This window comes from Myotis brandtii, unplaced genomic scaffold, assembly GCF_000412655.1.
Source record: "Myotis brandtii unplaced genomic scaffold, ASM41265v1 scaffold215, whole genome shotgun sequence".
NCBI lineage: Eukaryota > Metazoa > Chordata > Mammalia > Chiroptera > Vespertilionidae > Myotis > Myotis brandtii.
In genome coordinates, this window is record NW_005358043.1 from 2,771,060 (window position 1) to 2,780,853 (window position 9,794).

Consider the following 9,794-nt stretch of genomic DNA (forward strand, 5'->3'; position numbering starts at 1 on the left):
ATAGCAATATTAAAATATCTCCGCTAATTAATTCCCTTTTTAAAAAATATATATATATTTTATTGATTTTTTACAGAGAGGAAGGGAGAGGGATAGAAAGTTAGAAACATTGATGAGAGGGAAACATCAATCAGCTACCTCCTGCACACTCCCCACTGGGGATGTGCCCGCAACCAAGGTACATGCCCTTGACCGGAATCGAAACTGGGACCCTTGAGTCCACATGCTGATGTTCTATCCACTGAGCCAAACCAGTTAGGGCAATAAATTCCCTTTTAGTGTGCATGAATTTCATGCACCGGGCTACTAGTATATATATAAAAGACAAGCAACCAAAACACCAGAACAACCGAAATGACCAGAATGACCCGGTCGCTATGACACGCACTGCGGCGGCCAAAGGACCTGATCAGGACCACTGTTACCCCCTCCAACCTCCCACGGCCCCTCCCCCCAGCTGGTCCCACCCCCAATTGGCCTTTCCCCTTCCCCCAACGGGGGGAAGAGCTGGCAGGCCAACCTCCTGTGTCAGGCCCGGCCCCGATTGGCCTCAATTGGGGCAGGCAGGCTGGACCCCACCCATGCAGGAATTCATGCACCAGGCCTTTAGTATTTAAGAAAAATAAAGAAGAGAGGGATAGAGAGTGATGAATGAGTTTGGGGTACACTAACATTTTCCCTTGGTTCCCTACACTTTAGTCACTCATCCACTCCACAGATATTTATTGAGTATAAATATGTACCAAGCGCCATGCTCTGTGTTGGGAACAAGGTAGTATACATGCAAATATGGTTCCTTCCTTTATAGACTATATATTCCATGAGATCACTGCCTGGTCGGTCTTATAAATTGTTTTACCGACAGAGGTTAAAATAACCTACAGTGTAGAAAAGATAGACATTAATAAAGAAACATCAAACTTTAAATTACATATTTGAATAAATGCTATGGAAGAGAAGGTTTAGTGTTTTCTTAATATTGAGGTATATTTTTATATAATAAAATACACAAATATAACATTTTGAAGACTTATGACCTGGATAGCCATCACTCAAATGAAAGCATAGAACATTTCAATCATCCCTAAAATCTCCTCATGTCCCTTTCCAGACAGTAGCTCACCCAGATTCTCATGCCAAACAAACATTGTTCTGTTTTCTATCACTACAGGTTGGTTTTGCCTGTTCATAAAATGTATATATATAGATATAATATACAGTGTGTATTCTTTTATATCTTTTTTTATTCATACAGTGCTTTTAAGATTCATCCATGCTATTGTGTGTTTCTTTGTAATGCTGAATAGTATTCTACTGAGTTAATAAACCAGGGGTCCTCAAACTTTTTAAACAGGGGGCCAGTTCACTGTCCCTCAGACCATTGGAGGGCCGGACTATAGTTTAAAAAAAACCCTATGAACAAATTCCTATGCACACTGCACATATCTTATTTTGAAGTAAAAAAACAAAACGGGAACAAATAAAATATTTGTATTTGCATGTGGCCCGTGGGCCGTAGTTTGAGGACCCCTGGAATAAACCATACTTAGTTTTTCCATTCTCTTCTTGATGGGCACCTGGGCTGTTTCCAGTTAATGGCTATTTTGGGGAGTAGGGGGAGTTTCTATAAACATTCTTGTACAAGTCATTTGGGGAAATATGTTTTTGTAACTCTCAGGCTGGGACATAAGAGTGTGTATATTTATAAGAAATTGCAATATTCCAAAGCGATTGTATCATTTTACTCTCCCACCAGCAATGTTTGAGAGTTTCTTTTGCTCCACATTGGTACCAACTTGATATTGTCAGTTTTTAAATTTTAGCCATGCTAAAATACTATCTCACTGAAGTTTTAACTTGTATTTCCCTGATAATTAATGTTGTTGGGCATCTTTTCATGTGCTTATTGGCCATTCTTGGATATTCATCTGTAAAGAGACTATTTAAGACTTTTAAAAAATTGTAGTAAAATGCACATAAAATAAAATTTGTCATCTTAGCCATTGTTCAGTGTACAGTTCAGTAATTTCAAAACTTTCATATTGTTGTAGAACAGATCCCCAGAACCCCTTCTTGCTTATAAAACTGAAACTCTGTGCCCATTAAACAACAAATCCCAACCCCTATCAATTTGTCTGTTTTTAATTATTTTGGGGTTTTTAAATATTTTCTTGAATTTTTCTCTCAAAGTAGCCTGAATAAGGAAAAGGTTTATTCTATGGGTTTAAAATAAAGGGTTTTCTCACCCATAATTTGAGCAAATAAGTTAGGAACATAGTTTTCATCTCTTGGTTAACTAGGAGCTGAAGAACATTCTACATTCATTTTATTTGATAATTATTTCAACATAGTACATGCCTTTGTGTCTTTCAGAAATTAAAACCTTTATTTGTGCATTCTAAAACGAACTTGGTAACAGATTCTATATCTTCTGGAAGTGATAATCCTTCTTCGGTAGGTATATTATTTTTCCCCTATTAAACATTTAATCATTCAATATTCAGCTGCAATAATGAAACTTTTTGGTTTAATATTCTTCAGATAGAAAACATAGGCAATGATCAGAGATCCTTTTCGAGATCACCAAAAGGTAAAAATCTTTATTGTTGGAAAAAAGTTTCACACATAGAATGAATGGGTACTTAGTTTAGAATAACATTGCTTTTCTTTGTTAACTTGAGGTGTTTGGTATTCTCGGTGAATGTATGACTTTTTTCAGATAATTTATAAAACTAATACATAGATATGTTGAATGAAAAATGCTAGTATGTATTTCTGAATATTGTTGCTCTTACTTGAAAATGGATTGTCATATTTCAAAACTAGAAACTGTCTCAATTGAATCCTGTTTCTTTTTTATTAGTTAACTGCCCAACTACCTAATAATCTTGTTAAATTTCTATTTTTCCAACTTAATAATTAAAAAAATATATATGACTATTTCTAGCATACTTTATCTCTGCTCAGTCCTTACAGGGCTTCAAATTGGAGTTTTTTGAAAATGGAAGTATGTTTTGTCCATAACTTTATATAGGTCTTTGAGGATACAATCATACTTCCTTTTATTTAAACTTGGAAACCAAAATACAAACCCTAAGTATTACATCTTTCCTTAATTGTCTATGTTATAAGCAGTCCAGCTGAGGGTGTTGAGTGGCAGGGTGATTAAGTAAAATTAAAGAAATTCATCATTTAAAGGTATTAGTACGCTCTATTAAACAAGTTAGGTTAACAAAATATGGCATTATTAGTCTGAATACAAATAATTATTATTTTAAATATATTTTTATTGATTTCAGAGAGGAAGGGAGAGGGAAAGAGAAATAGAAACATCAGTGATGCGAGAGAATCATTGACCAGCTGCCTCCTGCATGACCCAAGGCTGGGGATGGAGCCGGAAACCTGGGCATGTGCCCTGACTGAGAATGGAACCATGACCTCCTGGTTCATAGGTTGACACTCAACCACTGAGCCATGCCAGCTGGGCTTTAATAGTAAATCTTTATATAAGGTAGAAGTGTGTGATATGAGTTTAAATCCTGGACACCAATTTTAAAATCTTCTACTTTTTGTAAGCTAAATTATTTTTTAGCAGAGAGAAACCTCTGCTAGAGATTAATTCTGGGCCTCCACGCAATGGAGAGGCTATTTCTGTAGTGCTTATATTGTATCGGCAGTATCTGTTCCAGAGGTGCCTGCTCTGACTACATAGGACTCTTTCAGCAATCACTGGTTGCCTCTTGGGCTGGCATTTAAATTACACTAAGGCTCAGATGGACTCTATAGTGCATGACTACTACCTTTTAAAGGTATTGGCATGTGAATTAATTATTAGATCTGTTGAGTTATCAGAAATTCCAATCATACAGTAAATTTCTGTGGTTGGCCTGAAGTTTTAATTACAAAATTTAATTAAATGCAGCAGTTCATCCCACAAAAATCTCAATTGAGGAGTTCGCATCCAAAATTGATTTTCTTCAGCCAAGCAAACCATTTTTCAAAGGTCCATTTGAAGTAGTACAAATCGATAGCTGAAACAAATATCACTCCCTTTTCTCAGTCCTGCAAATGCAAAATGTGGACTTATTTCCAGCTGGTCTACTCAAAACCCTCCTAAAATTCATTTGTCCACTTTTTTGCCTTACTAATTAAACTGAATGTAAATATTTTCTATGATCCATAACTTTGCAGTATGCCACAGAGCTCATCATTCTGAATATGAATCCGCATTGCATAGAAGGCATAGGTGACAATGTTCATACCAACGGCCTCTGAACATAACCCTGGCATTTCTTTCTACCAAATCTCACACACAACTTTGACAGGTCTTGGTTTTCCCTCTGAAATTAGAGGAAATAGCCCTGTTAAAAAAGTTTCTGGTTAATTGGGTTCCAGTTAATCCAAAGTGTACTAGAAATGAATTTTTTGTTCTTAATAAATATAAACAAATAAATGAATTCCAGGGGGCATTTTTATTACAAATTTGCCAACTTGGGGAATAAATGAATCATACATTTACTAATTTGGGGAGAAATGAATCTTTTCATTAGAAAGCACAGCTTTTAGTGGTTATGACTACTGAATGGTAGTCACACTAGGCATTCAAAGAACCAAGTTATCTTCACTACACAAGTCACTGGCAGGCTCTCAGATATTTTGGAAGATTGAGTACCCTCTTTAGGCCCCTAGGAAATAGTTTAATACATTATTGCTGTTTTCAAGCACTAATTCATAAATACATTATTAAAGAGGTATTTAGTTATGTGGTTAGTATGTATCTGACTTATAGACAAATCTTCATTACATTCTATTACAAGGCAGTGGGGAGGGGCATGGTTTACTATAACCCATCTTGTAACAGAAGCCAAATTGAGTTCTTTAAAGTCACTATTGTATTAAGTTCCATTTTTAGAATATGTAAATAGAATATCAATATTGTATTCTATTTTTTTTTAATCCTCACCCAAAGGATAAGTTTTTATTGATGTTTAGAGAGAGGAAAACATTGATTGGTTGCCTCCCGTATGCACCCTTACCGGGATCGAGCCCAAAACCTTGGCATGTTGGGACGATTCTCTAATTAAATGAGCTACCCAGCCAGGGCTTCACAAGATACTTTTAGTGAGTGTAGGTCCTATTCTAAATGTCTTTCAGGCTGTAACTTCAACCCTCTAAGAGGTTGGTACTCTTGCTTTCCCCCAATTTAGAAAGGAGACAACTGGATAAAAAGGGGTTTAGTAAGCTGCCAGGGTTACACCACAAGTAAGTGGAGCAGCTTGAATTCAAATCCAGACAGGGCAGCCCCAGAGCCCAAGCTCATCACTCAGTCAGTTATACTGACTTACCCCAAGGCTCCTGCGTGCCTTGTGGTCCCCTTTGCAGCAACGCGGTGGGAAATGTGATGTAACAGGAAGGCTTCGGCAGTGGACAGTTTGGGTTCTCATCTCAGTTCCAGTCACTCACTGGGTGACTTCAGCTCAATTTTCTCTGCTACATAAAAAGGAGATGGTGACCTCACCCCAGCTTTGTGATGAGGATTAAGTGAGATAATACGTGATGTGCCTAGCTAACCCCTTACCTTTCCCCCCAAGCTATTGATGATAGAATCCCCGGTCCCCAAAATAAAGTCTGTGTTTTGACCTAAGCAGTAGATTAATGATTTAAAAGAGCTACTCTCTCTGTTAGTTTTTCAGTAACTAATTTTCTACCAGACAGCTATAAAAATAAAATCCACCATTAGTGTTAATATATATAGTAGCTATGCAAAAAGTGAAATAAAACATATATTTTACAATAACATTTTATCAGGTAATATATCTTTCCTAAGCAGATTGAAAATAACTTTGTATGTTGCAAGTTTTAATTCAAAAATCTTTAAAGGGAACAACAGAGAGTCATGCAACATAGAAAAAGAGATAAAGCGATAAATAAATCTTTGTTAATCACAGGGAATAAAAAATGAGGTACAATACTATCTGCAAAATTTCAAAGCAGTTTTTTACTCAGTCGTAATTATCCCGAAAGAGCCCAGGTAACATTATTAATTTGTTTGCTACTTAAGTGTGATAAAATTTGGGATCTGAGCTGCCCATTGTGTACTGTGCACAGCCACAGATTTTATGTACTCAAGAAGACCTTTCTCACAGTCCAGAAATTAGGTGCTATTGACATTGTAATCTTTGTAAATGTCCTTAATGAGCCCCAAAGACACAAATCTCATAGATAAAACCTCAAAGTAACAGTGACTCTTTAAGTGGCTTGTCTGTGAGGGAAAGCTCAAACATAAATATCTTAAACACAGGAGGAACCCAAATTCAAACCTAGATTACATTGTGTTGTTAATTCTCTGAGATATTAGGGAAGAAACATCCAAGAGGTGATTGAAAGGCTTTTAAGGAATAGTAGGACAATCTCAATATATATGAAAGCATTTTAAATTCTTTCTTTTCATCCTTTGAAATTTGGACCTGGAAATTTTTGCTTTGTTTTTACTAAGCGTAGTTAAAAATGTATAAAAATAAATATTGATTGAAAGTGTTTGGATTTTTAACACAAAAATAATTTTAACAGTAACAAGATATTGGAACTTAGCAGATAAAAAGACAAAAAATATTTTGGGCATAAGTGTTAGAATTATTTTACATATTGCTTCTAGACTTCAACTATAATCAATATAATGTAGTAAGGTTTTCAAATTCATATCCAAATGCATATTTAATAATATTAACACATATACTACAATATATAACATTATTTAGTACGAATTGATGGTATAAAAATGGTAGAAGAAGGAATTAATCAATGAATTATGAATTAAGTACCAGAACTAACCTGATTGACTAAATATAATTTATTAAGGTGTTTGTAAATGTTAATATTACTGCCACCAACTTGTCTACTACTTTTTTTATTGTCACCAACTACTTATTATTCAAATGGTATATTTCTAAGCTATAGATGTCATTTTTGTCTTTGAGACTTAAAATGATTCTCAACCAACTTTTCCTAAGAATTTCCTTGTTCTGTATATCTATATTCTAAATATTTTAACATTTTCCTTTTTTAATATTTTTTAATATTTTATTTTTTAATATTTTCCAACATTTAATTATGAAATTTAAGTTACATTTATTAGGGTGATATTGGTTAATAATATTATATAAGTTTCAAGTATACATCCTATAATATATTGTCTGTATATTGCATTGTATAATCACTACCCAAAGTCGAGTCTCTTTCTGTTACCATGTTTGTCCCTCTGTTCTCAGGAAACCACCATACTATTGTCTGTGTCCATGAGTTTGTTTTGCTTGTTTGATTACTGCTTTCTGTTTCATATCTCACAGATGAATGAAGTCATGTTGTTTTTATCCTTTTCCATTTGATTTATTTTGCTTAGTATAATACTCTCAAGATTCATCCATGTTGTTGCAAATGGCAGTATTTCATTCTTCCTTATGGCTGAATAGTATTCCATTGTATATATGTACCACATCTTCTTTATCCAATTATCCATCGTAAGACACGTTATTTCCATGTCTTGGCTACCATGAATAATGTTGCAATGAACATAGGGATACGTTTATCTTTAAAGATATTTTCTACTTGAGGCATGGAATTTACAATATTAGATGTAAATATTAAATGATAAAACCTGGAAGATCAGTGCCATGTCTCATAGTATGCCTTTCCAAATACAGGGAGTGCTCAAGGGCAAAGAAAAGAGCTAGGATTACCAAGTGAGGTCCAGAAGAGGAAGAGACTTATGTCCAGGAAGGAGAGAAACTCCCTGGAGGCTGGTAAGAAGGGTGAGGCGGTGAGAGGGGCTGACCTCCTCACAGGCGTCAGGCCCAGAGTGAGGAGGGAACTCTTGGCTACAGGAAGATCTTTTCCTTCAGAAGTTTGAGGCCTAGAACCCAGGCTGGGCACCATATTCATCTGTGAGATATGAAACCAGAGCTGAGACCAGCAGCGCACATTACATCCAGCCATGAAACATGACAGGGTTGTTTGCCACCAGGTAGTCTGGAGCCAGTAGACTGGAGCTGGTTGGAGAGAAAACCTCAGTTTCTGGTTTTTGTTTTGTGTGGTTTATTTTAACCCAGGACACAGGAGTTTCATTTGCAGCTACTCACCTGAGGCTTTGGTGTAGGGAAGTCTGTGTGGGCTCGAGGTGCCTAAGGAGAGGCTGGGGTGGGAAGCATTGGAGGAAGATGTGGAAAAGCAGCAGCTGGGAGTCCTGGGTTCAGCCGTATACCTCCACACTGAAATGCTCATTTTTCCTGAGAGGAGCTAGCCACTCCCAGAAGCCACAGCTCAGGAAAAGGAGAAAACCCTGCCCTAAGTAATACAGACCACCACACCCTCAGGAGCCCTGCCTGCCCACCCTGCATCTTGACCTTTGCAAAGGATTCAGCCATAGAGGCCAAGCCTGCCCATTTGATCAGTCTCAGGGAGAGTCTGAGTTGGGGGTGGGGCTGTCCTGCCCCACTATCCTGGGAACCTGGCTAGTGCCTCCCTTGTACCAGGAGAGCTGATAGAAACTCCAGGTTTCCAACTGATCCCACTAGACTGCATATGAGGATCTCCACCCAGTCGAGGGCAGAGTACTATTCTGGGCCACTCACAGAGGAGTAGCTCAGGGAAGGGAAACTCACCCACCACTTTCCCTGAAATCTGAACAGCATCTCCCCCTCATGGAGACACACAGGTCTAGACTCCAGATTCTATCTAAAGCCCTTTCAGAAACAGACTTTTGAGTGATTAAGATTGACAGCTGGCTGGCAAGTGAAGACCTCCAGGCAGAGCCCAGGGAACCTGGGGAAGCTTACTGACCCAGCCCAGGGCCCTATGTTTAGAGGGCAGCTGGGCCCCTCCCACATGCAGTCAAGTCCTGTGGAGACAGCCACAAACTGTTGATCACTTGGAGCTTCAAGCAGGTTGCTGAAAACCAAAGGAGGATAGTTTCTGACAGTGGTTAGCACCCATGTACCTCATGGGAAACCCAGAATTGGCAGACGGAACAGTCAGCCACAGTCATCAGAAAAGCAGGATCCAAATGGAGCTCCCATGAGGCACTAAACTCTGCTGAGACAAATGCTGTTTCACTGTATTCTCTCCTTTTTTATTCTTCCCTTTCTTTTTTTTCATTTATCTTCATCTCTCTGCTTCATTGATCTGTTATTATTTTAATCTCTACTGTTTTGTTCATATATCTAATTTATCTCTCCCATTTTCCTACTCATTTTTTTCTTTGTCTCCTGCTTTCTCATATATTTTTTTTTTCCTTTTCTTATTTTGGGTCTATTTGCTTTCTCCTCTATTCTCCTTTATAAATATTTTCTTCCTCTTTTATTTTAAACTGTTTTCCTTCCCCTATTCCCCTATTATTTATTCTTATTTTCTTTATTTTATCTCTGTCCCTTCATATTCCTTTTTCATCGCCCCCCCCCCCATACCATTTTGGTTTTGGCTTGCTTTTTTTCTCCTCATATTTTCTTTCTTTTCTATAATTCTTGCTTTCTTTTCTCTTTCCTAATTTTCTCCTCTCTGGTGGCTATTTTTGTTGTCGTAGGGGTCTTGTTTATGTTTTTGTTTTATTTCTTTGTTTTGTTTTTTGTTGTGCTGTATTTTGTTCTGTTCTGTCAGCACCTCCACAACAGCTCTCATGACATGATTGGGGATGAGCCTCATAGTCAGCCAGCCTGAGAGAAGATCCCATCCACAAACAAGACAACAACATTCAAGACCCAATTAAAACAGGAGAACCCACATAACACAAACAAGGGGCATTT

The 9,794-nt window shown here is 37.3% G+C and overlaps 1 long non-coding RNA gene across 1 annotated transcript in view; it reads left to right on the forward strand.

Moving 5' to 3' along the window:
* LOC106726027 overlaps positions 1-9,038 on the forward strand; it is a 16,373-nt gene extending 7,335 nt beyond the window's left edge. The window contains exons 2-4 of the long non-coding RNA XR_001362042.1: positions 2,001-2,005; positions 7,357-7,360; positions 9,027-9,038. This is a non-coding gene — a long non-coding RNA (uncharacterized LOC106726027). The remainder of the gene's footprint in view (positions 1-2,000; positions 2,006-7,356; positions 7,361-9,026) is intronic.
* The last annotated feature ends 756 nt before the right edge of the window (positions 9,039-9,794 follow it).